Source organism: Ranitomeya imitator, chromosome 3, assembly GCF_032444005.1.
Source record: "Ranitomeya imitator isolate aRanImi1 chromosome 3, aRanImi1.pri, whole genome shotgun sequence".
NCBI classification, from domain to species: Eukaryota; Metazoa; Chordata; class Amphibia; order Anura; family Dendrobatidae; genus Ranitomeya; species Ranitomeya imitator.
This window is the reverse complement of record NC_091284.1, coordinates 93,581,276-93,596,671: the sequence shown is the minus strand read 5'-3', so window position 1 is coordinate 93,596,671 and position 15,396 is coordinate 93,581,276. Positions and strand designations below refer to the sequence as shown.

The window sequence follows — 15,396 nt, the reverse complement described above, 5'->3', positions numbered from 1 at the left end:
GACATGCTACCATATATGTATGAATAATACAGTTTTTTGAATTTCAGGCATATACACTCAGCAGAATGCACTGTAGAAATGACATTACTGTGTATTATCTGTATGCTTTCAATTGCTAGGTTGGTAATTTGGTTGTTCTTTCTCAAACTAGTCAGAATTTATTTTGCACTCTCCTCCCCAATCACAGAAAGAGTGACAGTGGTAATCTGCCATTTGTGTACGAAAGTTTAGGTGTCAAGCATTATCAGGAAAGATAGATAGCGGTCCAGATAGATAGATACAAATAAAATAATACAGTAGCCTCTGTATCACTAACATGAGCAAACTTTGTATATATGAAATTTAGACTGTATTAATGCTACATAAAATATACGTATAAGATGAAGGTACTCACCGCATAAATTGGCCAATTCATGTGAACCCACCAGCCATGACAAGGTGACCTTTCTTTGATGGGACCCTAAACCTAATATTTATCAAACATGTCTTTCCCGGGCTAAAAGACTACAAATGTAAAAGGTAGGTTATCCAGCATTAATTGAAACCAGCCTTAGGTTAGAGTCACTCCACTGATGATGGTGCACAAAACATTATAATAAGGGCAATCTGGCCATGTAACCCCCAACCACCCCCACCCCCCACAGGAGGCTCGGGTCCGAGGCAGTAGCCAAGATTACCCTCATTATAATGCAGCCTTGGATACTGGAGAGACTATACACAATAATGATTAGGGATAGACGGATAGCTGAACGGATGGACTTGACATAGTTTTGGCTTTGACAAAACTTTATTGATTTAGTTATGTATGTTTATGTGTTTTTAGTGCATTTTTGCAGTGAAAATACACTAAAACACCCATGTGTTTTACCTGTGGATTTTCTACATCTAATGCCATTCTATGGGGAAAATTTAAACATAAAACTCAACGTTCCTGCAATACAAATTAACATATTGCGGATTTCAAAAACTTACTGCAGGTCAGTTGACGTTGCACAGTGTGCAGTGGGCATGAGATTTCTATAAATCCCATCCACTTTGCTAGAACTGTAATACACTGCGTTTTTAGTCACTTTGAAAATACTCATCGTCAAAAACTCACCATGGGATTTTAATCTGATAGAGCAGAGTTATATTTATCACTGCTCTTGAAACTATTAGTTAATACCAGCGAACATTACTTCAGGATATAATTTTTCCAGAAATAATAGCTTAAAAAAACAGTTGACCTGAAAATTTCCCCTCTTCATCTTTGGGTAAATGTTATCTCTCATACAAAAAAAAATTCCCTCATTTACATATAGGTTTTTAACAATTATCTATATAATAAAATATTAATAGAAAAGTATAATATTATCTTATTCTCTGATAATATTTAGTAAAATCTAAAACACTAAATAAAATTAATCTTAAAAGTACATACACATATCGACAAACATTTGCTGCGTTTTTATTTTTTCAAATTCAATGCTTGGTTTTTTTTGTGGGTGAACAGCCTTAGGCTGCTTTTACACTTGCCATGTTTTTGCGGCCCGTTTTTGTGTCCCCAATAGATTTCTATTGGGCCGCAAAAACAGGCCGCTAAAAAATCGTAGGCGCGCCGTATGGCTGTGAGGGCCATATTTAAGGCCGTGAAAAAATTTCTATTTTGTTCAATATTATTTCACGGCTTGTTTACACGGCCCCCATTGAAAATGAATGGGGCCGCAAAAACAACAGAAGCTTGCCCAGTATGTTGATTTTGCGGTACACCGTGAAGAACACCGTATTTTTATAGGACACTCCCATGTACTTCCTGTTTATCACTACACTCTTGCAGAGAGACAAGATACAAGATGTATCGGGAGAGAATCATTGTTCTCGTTCAGGAATGAAGGGATGCTGAAAAGCCCCCCCCTCCTTTGTTGTAGAGGAGTGTAGGGGAGGCTGCAGTTATGGGAGACGGTGGTTACTGTTGTCTTTTGTTGTGATGGGGGCCAAACAGGGATGGGGGGTGATAAAAGATAGAGGGGTTGCATAGAGTGCAAATGAAGGGTAGGCTGAGTGTGCAAAAGCGGGGTTGCAGAGTGCAAAAGAGGGGTTTGGCAAAGTGTGCAAAAGCGGGGTTGCGGATTAGTCATGTTATTTAAATGCTGTTTTATTTCCCAAAATATGCTATTACTGATCACTCCCCTTTTTCTGCCTCAGGATCATCCCTGCATTTGGGATTCCAGGAGTGAGAGCTATCACGACTGGGACATGAAAGAGCGGGTCAGGGAGAATGTGGCTCAATCCCTCATCCCTAACCGCTGGCAGCGCGCAGATGACAAGGAGCAAGACTTTATATGTAAGTACTCAGCACATGACATGATATACTTGCTGTTTACAATTTAAAAAGTGTAAAATTGAGTTACGTTTTTTCTTCCACTACAGTGAAATCCATTAAGACCAAGTGGGGATCTGCCAGGGACCAATTAAAAAGAGAATTAAAGGCAAAAGCAGAGAGAGAGAGAGAGGTCTGGAGAGGCTGTTGGTAAAGAAAAGAAGCCATACAGATTTACAAAACAGCATCAATATCTGTACTTGCCATGCCTGAGTAAGTATACATACATATATATATGTACCCTCCATGTTGATGTTTGTTGTCTAGCCACTTAAATTGTCTGTTCTCATTTTCAGAACTGAAGAAAGTCTACCGGCAGAGTCCACATAATCACAGCAGCAGCAGTCTAGCAGCAGTGGTGCGAGTACTGGTACTTCTTTTGAGTCAAGGAAAACAAGTCTGATTGCAGAAGAGAGTTCAGAATGTCATGCAGAAAGGGTGGTCAGTGTGGACATCTCAGCCAAGTACAAGTGGAGGGAGCCGTGTGAAGAGGAGAGCTGCTGCTACTGCTTCTGCTGCTGCCCTAGAAATGATGCCTCCATCTGAGACATCCCAAGAGATCCTTGAATTTTTAAGAAAAAAAAACAGAAGGCCCAGAGGAGGAGCTATTAAGGAGCTTCAGATCATATTTTCGCAATGTGCTCCCGGAAAACAAGCAGAGCTGCATTAGCATGATCAACAGTGTCATCTACATATGTTCTCATGAACCCCATCCGATTGATTTGGAGGAGGCTATTGATGGGTTTAAGCAGCCAATGAGGCATAGAGTACGCGATTCTTTCATGCAGCTTCAGGCTACTGCAACTCTGCCACAGTCTTCCGGGGGCACATTGCAATTTCAGGGCTCATCTAGTGTTAGTAGCACTCCTCAATCTTCAGAGTATTCCCAGACGGGGATGCTTGACCATGACATCCCCAATTTCCTTAATATGTGAATGGAATTGCAAGCTGACCTGTTGTAATTACAAAGGCCTTTTTTTTAAGGCCACGTTGGAAATGTTTGGTTTTTGTTAAATTAATAACATTTAGCAAAGTAACTTTGTGAGTGTTTTTTCAATGCGATATGTAAGTCCAGGGAAATCAGCTGCCACAATCCACACCTTAGTTTTTAATATTCATTTGATGAAATGGCCGCCTGCTGACAGGAGACGGCTCCCTGGGAAGACACAAAGTAATCTGCAAAAACCTCTCGAATTGCAATTGCAGCTGCAGCAGGTCGACCAAAATTAACTTGCTAATCTGAGGGGTTGATTGTGTTGTCCGATGGAGATTCCACAGAAAGCAAGAGTTCTTGGTTACTTTCATTGTTGTGAATTCCGCTCTTGGGCTCCCTCCGGTGGTTGTAAGTAGCATTTTTGTGAGTTCTGCTCTTTGGCTCCCTCCTGTGGTTTTGAGTGGTATGGCTGCTTCTTGGATTTAGCTTCAGCAGCTGTTTTCACTGATCGTCTTTCTGGCTCGGCTATATTAGTCTGGCCTTATCCCTCATTCAATGCCAGTTGTCTATTGTTCCTGCCTGGAGTCATTGCTCTTAGGACTTTCCTGACACTCTGACCAGTTCATCAAAGCTAAGTCCTTGCTTGTCCTTTTGCGGTTCTCTTGTTGTGGACTTTGTTGTTCAGCACTTTCTTTGTTTTTGTTCATTTGTCCAGCTTTTCAGTATGGATCTATTCAGTTAAGCTGGAAGCTCTGGGCAGCAGAGTTTGCCCTCCACACCTTTAGTCAGGTGTGAAGATTTTTGCATTTCTCTGCGGTGGACTTTTTCTAGTTTTTATTACTGACCGCACAGCGTTCTGTCCTGTACTATTTTCTATCTAGCTAGAAGTGGCCTCCTGTGCTAAATCTTGTTTCATACTACGTATGTCATTTCCTTCTCCTCTCACAGTCATTATTTGTGGGGGGCTAATCTATCCTTTGGGGATTTTCTCTGAGGCAAGATAGTTTTCCTGCTTCTATCTTTAGGGGTAGTTAGCTCTTAGGCTGTGACGAGATGCCTAGGCAGAGTTAGGAGCATTCCACGGCTACTTCTAGTGTTGTGTTGAGCTTAGGGACTGCGGTCATTATAGTTGCCACCTGCTCAGAGCTAGACGCATGTCGCTCCTTAATCACCAGATCATAACACTTCATGCCGTCTAACAAAATTATGTAACATCACACACTCCTTAACAATATTTGTTGCATTCTCTCGTCCTACTTCCATGCAGCTCATGAGTACACGCCACTTTGCCGACAGGATCCCAAAGGCACACTCAACGTACCTTCAATCTCTAGTAAGTCTATAATTAAAGATCTTCTTCCAGGAATTTAAAGATCGTCGGGGAAATGGCCACATAACATTTGGGGAGAGTCCAAAACCCTCATCAGCATCCAGGACATATGGAAATTGGTGGTCAGAGTAGTCCGGTAATGCATCAGGTTCAGGGACATTTAATTGATTGTTCCTCAAATGGTACTCCAATCGAGAGCTACTCCAGATCCTTGCATCAGATGTGCTTCCATAAGCCCCAATGCTGACCATTACAAAATTATAATTGCCATCAGCAATAGCCATTAGTATAATAGAAAAAAAATGTTTATAATTGAAAAATTTTGAGCTAGAGAAGGTCGTTTTTTTAACCCGGATATGCTTCCCATCTAACGATACAGTGTGGAAACTGTGCGTTTGCTTGGAAGTCCGCTGCTATAACAATTTCCTTTAGGCGCTCCCACAATACCAAACAGGTTTGTGCAACTATCTTGGACATTGTAGTAATCCCTAACAGGAACTCAAAATGAAGTGCCGAGAAAGAGTTGCCTGCAAGGAATCTGTAATTTTAAAAAGGGGGTGGCTGACATCAGTAATCTATATGAAACATTAAAATCCAAAATTAGTTATTTAAAATAAGGTTGTAATTACCTCAATGTCACAATAAGCCGCTGTTCCGGAGATACGCAGGGACGCATTCTGGTATCATTGAATGTAAACCAGGGCCACACCTCTGACAACAGCAAATCAAAAGTAGCTACGGACATACGGCAGAATGTGAAGAATTTCTCCGGGTGCTGTCGCAGGTCACGTATAGCATATGGAAATGACGCTTCCACGAACGCTGCGACAGAATTGGTGCAAGTGTCAGCTGCTGCTGCTGCTCTTTGCTCATGCTCTAAATGCTGGTTAAGCAACCAACACAGAATCACATCATCTTTAAAACGACTCGACATTTTTCGTTCAGAAAAGCGAAATCCAAAGTTTGCAACAAAGGACACAGAGCTCTGCACACTGTGAAGACCAGAAGAAAATGTCACTGGATTTTTTTTCTTTATTGTTCCTTGACAATTTCCTGTTTTTTAAAAATTTTTATTGATAACTTCCTTTTTTCCCCCCTATTTTTCCAAACCAGAAAAACAGTGAGCGGAGAACATTTATTGCGGCAGGCCATCAAAATTACAGCAATATGGCCCACAAAAAAGACCCGCAAAAAACACGGCAAGTGTCAAAGTAGTCTAAAGGTACCTTCACACTCAGCGACGCTGCAGCGATACCAACAACGATGTCGATCGCTGCAGCGTCGCTGTTTGGTCGCTGGAGAGCTGTCACACAGACAGCTCACCAGCGACCAACGATCCCGAAGTCCCCGGTAACCAGGGTAAACATCGGGTTACTAAGCGCAGGGCTGCGCTTAGTAACCCGATGTTTACCATGGTTACCAGCGTAAACGTTAAAAAAACAAACACTACATACTTACCTTCAGCTGTCTGTCCTCCGGCGCTCTGCTTTCATCTGCACTGTCAGCGCCGGTCAGCCGGAAAGCAGAACGGTGACGTCACCGCTGTGCTTTCCGGCTGGCCGGCGCTGACCCAGGATGCAGGAGGAGTGCAGAGAAGCAGAGCGCCGGGGACAGACAGCTGAAGGTAAGTATGTAGTGTTTGTTTTTTTACATTTACACTGGTAACCAGGGTAAACATCGGGTTACTAAGCGCGGCCCTGCGCTTAGTAACCCGATGTTTACCCTGGTTACCAGTGAAGACATCGCTGGATCGGCGTCACACACGCCGATCCAGTGATGTCAGCGGGAGATCCAGCGACGAAATAAAGTTCTGGACTTTCCTCAGCGACCAACGATCTCCCAGCAGGGGCCTGATCGTTGTTCGCTGTCACACATAACGATTTCCTTAACAATATAGTTGCTACGTCACAAAAAGCAACGATATCGTTAACGATATCGTTATGTGTGAAGGTACCTTAAGGGTATATGGTCATGATGTCTTTTTCAGGTAGATTCTACTTGGAAACTGCCTGAAAAAGCACAGAAAAACTGCCATAAAAAATGAACAAATGAACAGCAATGTGAAAACAACATTGCTGTGCACACGTTCAATCTATTGTTACTTCTTTAAACTGCTTCAGGTTTGAGAAACTGTAAAGTGGTTAAAAGAAATATCATGTTCATTTGGCAGGCAGCTTCCATTAGGAAGCCACATGCTAGCTACAGTTTATGAATAACAGAAAAAAGAACTTGCAAAAAAACAGAAAATTTGCCACTGTTTTTTCCCAACTCGGCATTCCCTAGCCAAACCTTGGCTGGTGCTCCAGGGTCTTAAAGATGTAGTGTGCAGATGCCCTCAGGTGTTATGTGCACATAAGAGTTTTTTTATAGTGTTTTCAGAGCAGAAACTGAGCAGAACCACCATGTTTTTGAGGAGTTTTGATATTTAGAATAGGATTTGGAGCTTCAAGAAAAGTTGGTGGCTTTTTCACTATTTGTTCTAAGAAGAAAGCAGGTGGCTTCCTGTCACTCACAGTGTAGGACAGACTAAGTGCAACACAAATGGATAAGGGAAGGGGAACCAAACACTAGGGAATGGGGAAGTGGAGACCCCTAGACTTATCTAGTGTCACCCTGTCTTTCCTACCAGCCCTATATAGATTCCGCACCTATCGCTGACTGGGATACCTAGACCCTTTGTGACCCTGACAATAAGCTCTGAATCGGGAAGGACAGGATGAACGCTAGTCAATCCCAGGAAAGACAGCAAGGATAAATGAAACTAGGGGGGCACTTAGCTTGAGTAGACTGAGAGAGAAACAGCGATGCCATTCAGACTCCAAGAGGATGCTAGCAGACTGCTAGAGCTCCAAGTCTCAACAGAGAAGTGCAAATAGAAAATATCACCTGCAACTCCCAACAGGAAGTAGGGAATTATAAACACCCAGGTCCAGGTGTGGTCATTAGCATCAGGGGAGGTGTCCACTAGTCTGAAAAGCAAACAACCAAGACCTTCTGCAGACATATGCAGTGCAATGGTCTGCAGCATTTGACACATCCGTGACACTTTAATGCAGAAGCTGCCCGGAGTATGAACATGATAAAGGTTACGCTGCAGCACTGCAGGTAAATGCAAACTCCACTAGATGGCAGCAGAATGGAGAGAGTGAGCTGAAATACTGCTCAGAGCTGACCAGCAGAACTTCAGCGAGGCTACCACCAGGTGGCAGCAGAATAGTCAGACAAGCCGGGTGGATACCAGACAGTAGCGTAGTACCAAGGGGAATCCCAAACACAGAATCAGAGGAGCGCCAAAAGGTCAGTAACGATCCGTAGCAGAAGAACCAGAAGGAAGAGGCAGAATCAGGTCAGAGCCAAATCAGAGTCGAGTACCGGGGAATCCAAACACACACAGGGACACAGAGTCGGGGGCAAGAAGAGAGGAATGAACAGACACGGGCAAAAATAGCTAAACGCAGCAGGACAAATCAGGGTCTCACCAGAGCCAGCTACACATGTCATAGGCAGGAAATATAACTGACACTGCCTGCAAGATGCAAAGCAGAGAAATAGCAGACCCGACACCGGAACGAGGCAGAGAAAGTTAACCTCTGACTTGAGCAGACCGGGAAAGGAGAGACAAGACCCAAAACCCGGTCTGAATCATGACAATACTTCTTTTAAACTCCCCAGTGTTTCCAAACGCTGAAGCAAATAAGACATAAAAAAAGACTGAACATGCAGAGCAAGTTGTTTTCCAGAGATATTCATATGTTCATTCTTTTGAAAGGTTTTCAAGCGATTTCCATGGCAGAAACTGCCTGAAAAAGACGATGTGTCCTTATATCCTATTTCTGCCTGTAAAACTCCTTTAAATAAACTCAGGGAGATTGGTTCTGGCACAATCTATTACATTTTGATCTATGGCCAACCCAAAGGCTACTCCACCGTCAACCCACAATTGTGTTGCGGGGATCCAATGTAGTGACAAAGGGAGTAATCGCCTCTGTCACACTCTTTACATTCAGAGGTCACTATTGACAATGACATGTAAAGAGTTAATTGAGCTGCTGCAAAAACAGACAGTTTTCAAAACCTTATCTTATATTTTTACTAACAGTGGAAATTGTATAACGTTTGGAAGCAGCAGCGTGAAGATTCAGTGTTTTTTCATGTCAGAATTGATAAGTTGCATGTCTACTAGGGCATGAAAAGCCAGTGAGCTACAGGCATTGTCAGGTTGCCAGTGGTAAACTGATTAAAATGATACCTGGTCTGAAGAAATCTGTCTTGTGGTTCTTGTGTAATGAGTGTTAGAAGTTTTTAGTCAATGATATGCCTGTTGTTATGACTAGGCAATTCAGTACCACAGTGGACATAGAGGTCAGAGCACATACAGTGATCTGACAATAACCCAAAAACATAGAACGAGCTCTGAGACGTGGGAACTCTGTTGACCGCAATCCCTGATCCTCTCCAACAAACACTAGAGGCAGCCGTGGATTGCGCCTAACGCTCCCTATGCAACTCGGCACAGCCTGAGAAACTAGCTAGCCTGAAGATAGAAAATAAGCCTACCTTGCCTCAGAGAAATACCCCAAAGGAAAAGGCAGCCCCCCACATATAATGACTGTGAGTTAAGATGAAAAGACAAACGTAGAGATGAAATAGATTTAGCAAAGTGAGGCCCGACTTTCTGAACAGAGCGAGGATAGGAAAGGTAACTTTGCGGTCAACACAAAACCCTAAAAACCACGCAAAGGGGGCAAAAAGACCCTTCGTACCGAACTAACGGCACGGAGGTACACCCTCTGCGTCCCAGAGCTTCCAGCAAACAAATAGAAAAGCTGGAAAGAAAAAAAACAAACAAAATAGCAAAGGAAAACTTAGCTATGCAGAGCAGCAGGCCACAGGAACGATCCAGGAGGAAAACAAGTCCAATACTGGAACATTGACAGGAAGCCAGGATCAAAGCACTAGGTGGAGTTAAGTAGAGCAGCACCTAACGAGCTCACCACATCACCTGAGGGAGGAAACTCAGAAGCCGCAGTACCACTTCCCTCCACCAACGGAAGCTCACAGAGAGAATCAGCAGAAGTACCACTTGTGACCACAGGAGGGAGCTCTGCCACAGAATTCACAACAGTACCCCCCCTTGAGGAGGGGTCACCGAACCCTCACCAGAGCCCCCAGGCCGACCAGGATGAGCCACATGAAAGGCACGAACAAGATCGGGAGCATGGACATCAGAGGCAAAGACCCAGGAATTATCTTCCTGAGCATAACCCTTCCACTTAACCAGATACTGGAGTTTCCGTCTTGAAACACGAGAATCCAAAATCTTCTCCACAATATACTCCAACTCCCCTTCCACCAAAACCGGGGCAGGAGGGTCAACAGATGGAACCATAGGTGCCACGTATCTCCGCAACAATGACCTATGGAATACGTTATGTATGGAAAAAGAATCTGGAAGGGTCAGACGAAAAGACACAGGATTAAGAACCTCAGAAATCCTATACGGACCAATGAAACGAGGTTTAAACTTAGGAGAGGAAACCTTCATAGGAATATGACGAGAAGATAACAAAACTGGATCCCCAACACGAAGTCGGGGACCCACACAGCGTCTGCGATTAGCAAAACGTTGAGCCTTCTCCTGGGACAAGGTCAAATTGTCCACTACATGAGTCCAAATCTGCTGCAACCTGTCCACCACAGTATCCACACCAGGACAGTCCGAAGACTCAACCTGTCCTGACGAGAAACGAGGATGGAACCCAGAGTTGCAGAAAAATGGCGAAACCAAGGTAGCCGAGCTGGCCCGATTATTAAGGGCGAACTCAGCCAAAGGCAAAAAGGACACCCAGTCATCCTGATCAGCAGAAACAAAACATCTCAGATATGTTTCCAAGGTCTGATTGGTTCGTTCGGTCTGGCCATTAGTCTGAGGATGGAAAGCCGAGGAAAAAGACAAGTCAATGCCCATCCTACCACAAAAAGCTCGCCAAAACCTCGAAACAAACTGGGAACCTCTGTCAGAAACGATATTCTCTGGAATGCCATGTAAACGAACCACATGCTGGAAGAACAATGGCACCAAATCAGAGGAGGAAGGCAATTTAGACAAGGGTACTAAATGGACCATCTTAGAGAAGCGATCACAGACCACCCAAATGACTGACATCTTTTGAGAGACGGGGAGATCTGAAATAAAATCCATAGAGATATGTGTCCAAGGCCTCTTCGGGACCGGCAAGGGCAAAAGCAACCCACTGGCACGAGAATAGCAGGGCTTAGCCCGAGCACAAATCCCACAGGACTGCACAAAAGAACGCACATCCCGCGACAGAGATGGCCACCAAAAGGATCTAGCCACTAACTCTCTGGTACCAAAGATTCCAGGATGACCAGCCAAGACCGAACAATGAACCTCAGAGATAACTTTATTCGTCCACCTATCAGGGACAAACAGTTTCTCCGCTGGACAACGATCAGGTTTATTAGCCTGAAATTTTTGCAGCACTCGCCGCAAATCAGGGGAGATGGCAAACACAATTACTCCTTCCTTGAGGATACCCGCCGGCTCAGACAAACCCGGAGAGTTGGGCACAAAACTCCTAGACAGAGCATCCGCCTTCACATTTTTAGAGCCCGGAAGGTACGAAATCACAAAGTCAAAATGGGCAAAAAACAGCGACCAACGAGCCTGTCTAGGATTCAACCGCTTGGCAGACTCGAGATAAGTCAAGTTCTTATGATCAGTCAATACCACCACGCGATGCTTAGCTCCTTCAAGCCAATGACGCCACTCCTCGAATGCCCACTTCATGGCCAGCAACTCTCGGTTGCCCACATCATAATTTCGCTCAGCAGGCGAAAACGTCCTGGAAAAGAAGGTGCACGGTTTCATCACTGAGCAATCAGAACCTCTCTGCGACAAAACAGCCCCTGCTCCAATCTCAGAAGCATCAACCTCGACCTGGAACGGAAGCGAAACATCTGGTTGACACAACACAGGGGCAGAAGAAAAACGACGCTTCAACTCTTGAAAAGCTTCCACAGCAGCAGAAGACCAATTGACCACATCAGCACCCTTCTTGGTCAAATCGGTCAATGGTTTAGCAATACTAGAAAAATTGCAGATGAAGCGACGATAAAAATTAGCAAAGCCCAGGAACTTTTGCAGACTTTTCAGAGATGTCGGCTGAGTCCAATCATGGATGGCTTGGACCTTAACAGGATCCATCTCGATAGTAGAAGGGGAAAAGATGGACCCCAAAAATGAAACCTTCTGCACACCAAAGAGACACTTTGATCCCTTCACAAACAAAGAATTAGCACGCAGGACCTGAAAAACCGTTCTGACCTGCTTCACATGAGACTCCCAATCATCCGAGAAGATCAAAATGTCATCCAAGTACACAATCAGGAATTTATCCAGGTACTCTCGGAAGATGTCATGCATAAAGGACTGAAACACTGATGGAGCATTGGCAAGTCCGAATGGCATTACAAGATACTCAAAATGACCCTCGGGCTTATTAAATGCAGTTTTCCATTCATCGCCTCGCTTAATTCGCACAAGATTATACGCACCACGAAGATCTATCTTGGTGAACCAACTAGCCCCCTTAATCCGAGCAAACAAATCAGATAACAACGGCAAGGGGTACTGAAATTTAACCGTGATCTTATTTAGAAGGCGGTAATTTATACAAGGTCTCAGCGAACCATCCTTCTTGGCTACAAAAAATAACCCTGCTCCTAATGGCGACGATGACGGGCGAATATGCCCCTTCTCCAGGGACTCCTTCACATAACTGCGCATAGCGGCGTGCTCAGGCACAGATAAATTAAACAATCGGCCTTTTGGGAATTTACTACCAGGAATCAAATTGATAGCACAATCACAATCCCTATGCGGAGGTAGGGCATCGGACTTGGGCTCATCAAATACATCCCGGTAATCAGACAAGAACTCTGGAACCTCAGAAGGGGTGGATGACGAAATTGACAGAAATGGAACATCACCATGTACCCCCTGACAAGCCCAGCTGGACACCGACATGGATTTCCAATCTAATACTGGATTATGGACTTGTAGCCATGGCAACCCCAACACGACCACATCATGCAGATTATGCAACACCAGAAAGCGAATAACCTCCTGATGTGCAGGAGCCATGCACATGGTCAGCTGGGTCCAGTACTGAGGCTTATTCTTGGCCAAAGGCGTAGCATCAATTCCTCTCAATGGAATAGGACACTGCAAGGGCTCCAAGAAAAACCCACAATGCTTAGCATACTCCAAGTCCATCAAATTCAGGGCAGCGCCTGAATCCACAAATGCCATGACAGAATACGATGACAAAGAGCAGATCAAGGTAACGGACAGAAGAAATTTTGACTGTACCGTACCAATGGTGGCAGACCTAGCGAACCGCTTAGTGCGCTTAGGACAATCAGAGATAGCATGAGTGGAATCACCACAATAGAAACACAGCCCATTCAGACGTCTGTGTTCTTGCCGTTCAACTCTGGTCAAAGTCCTATCGCACTGCATAGGCTCAGGTTTAAGCTCAGGTAATACCGCCAAATGGTGCACAGATTTACGCTCACGCAAGCGTCGACTAATCTGAATGGCAAAAGACATAGACTCATTCAAACCAGCAGGCATAGGAAATCCCACCATGACATCCTTAATGGCTTCAGAGAGACCCTTTCTGAACATAGCTGCCAGCGCCGATTCATTCCATAGAGTGAGCACGGACCACTTTCTAAATTTCTGACAATATAACTCTATCTCATCCTGACCCTGACAAAGAGCCAGCAAATTTTTTTCTGCCTGATCCACTGAATTAGGTTCGTCGTACAGCAATACGAGCGCCAGGAAAAACGCATCGATATTACTTAATGCAGGATCTCCTGGCGCAAGAGAAAATGCCCAGTCCTGAGGGTCGCCACGCAAAAAAGAAATAATGATCAAAACCTGTTGAACTGGATCACCAGAGGAGCGAGGTTTCAAGGCCAGAAATAGTTTACAATTATTTTTGAAACTCAGAAACTTAGTTCTATCTCCAAAAAACAAATCAGGAATAGGAATTCTTGGTTCTAACATAGATTTCTGATCAATAGTGTCTTGAATCTTTTGTACTCTTGCCGAGAGCTGATCCACACATGAAGACAGACTTCTAATGTCCATTGCTACACCTGTGTCCTGAACCACCCAAATGTCTAGGGGAAAAAAAAGGCAAAACACAGTGCAGAGAAAAAAAAATGGTCTCAGAACTTCTTTTTTCCCTCTATTGAGAATCATTAGTACTTTTGGCTTCCTGTACTGTTATGACTAGGCAATTCAGTACCACAGTGGACATAGAGGTCAGAGCACATACAGTGATCTGACAATAACCCAAAAACATAGAACGAGCTCTGAGACGTGGGAACTCTGTTGACCGCAATCCCTGATCCTCTCCAACAAACACTAGAGGCAGCCGTGGATTGCGCCTAACGCTCCCTATGCAACTCGGCACAGCCTGAGAAACTAGCTAGCCTGAAGATAGAAAATAAGCCTACCTTGCCTCAGAGAAATACCCCAAAGGAAAAGGCAGCCCCCCACATATAATGACTGTGAGTTAAGATGAAAAGACAAACGTAGAGATGAAATAGATTTAGCAAAGTGAGGCCCGACTTTCTGAACAGAGCGAGGATAGGAAAGGTAACTTTGCGGTCAACACAAAACCCTAAAAACCACGCAAAGGGGGCAAAAAGACCCTCCGTACCGAACTAACGGCACGGAGGTACACCCTCTGCATCCCAGAGCTTCCAGCAAACAAATGGAAAAGCTGGACAGAAAAAAAACAAACAAAATAGCAAAGGAAAACTTAGCTATGCAGAGCAGCAGGCCACAGGAACGATCCAGGAGGAAAACAAGTCCAATACTGGAACATTGACAGGAAGCCAGGATCAAAGCACTAAGTGGAGTTAAGTAGAGCAGCACCTAACGAGCTCACCACATCACCTGAGGGAGGAAACTCAGACGCCGCAGTACCACTTCCCTCCACCAACGGAAGCTCACAGAGAGAATCAGCAGAAGTACCACTTGTGACCACAGGAGGGAGCTCTGCCACAGAATTCACAACAGCCTGTGCTCCGGGGAGGGACTGTAGGCAGAATCTTATCTTCCTGCCCTAAGCCAGAGAAACCAAGAAAAGACCTGCCCACAGGCCGCCTCGAAGCACAAACAGGTTGCCTCTCACTATCTCTATGATGAGGAACATGTTTGTGCTTTGGGGTGGCCTGGTCTTTCCTTGGTTTCTCTGGCTTAGAGCAGGGAGATAAGACTCTGCCTACAGTCTGCCCCAGAGCACGGGTATATGATTAACTTAAAACTTATAACACTGATTGCACAACTACAAAACAGATTTCTTCACCGCAGGTATCATTTTAATTAGTTTAATCTTGCCAACCTGACAATGCCTGTAGTTTACTTAGCTAAATCTTGCTGACAGGTTCAGTTTAAGGAATATTTTCTATGGATTCAATTTCAGGGAATTAATATGTGGACCTCAGTTGTGTGGGCCTAGACCATCAAAATATTCACAGATGCATAAATTAAGTGATACTTACTTTACTGTATTTGGGGTACAGATCAGGTGCTCAGCACAAAACCTTACTCGTGAAAAAGACAATGGCTAGACATAAGATTTAAATTAAAAATACATTAATTTATATTTACAAAAATATATATAATTCAAAATTAGTGATGAGCAAGTGTACTCGTTGCTCGGGTTT

At 44.1% G+C, this 15,396-nt stretch overlaps 1 long non-coding RNA gene across 1 annotated transcript in view; it reads left to right on the top strand.

The window, feature by feature from the left end:
- The window catches only part of LOC138671933 (uncharacterized), a 31,281-nt gene extending 27,903 nt beyond the window's left edge, over nt 1–3,378 (top strand). Inside the window, exons 2-4 of the long non-coding RNA XR_011319487.1 lie at nt 2,185–2,323; nt 2,410–2,572; nt 2,656–3,378. This is a non-coding gene — a long non-coding RNA (uncharacterized lncRNA). The remainder of the gene's footprint in view (nt 1–2,184; nt 2,324–2,409; nt 2,573–2,655) is intronic.
- The last annotated feature ends 12,018 nt before the right edge of the window (nt 3,379–15,396 follow it).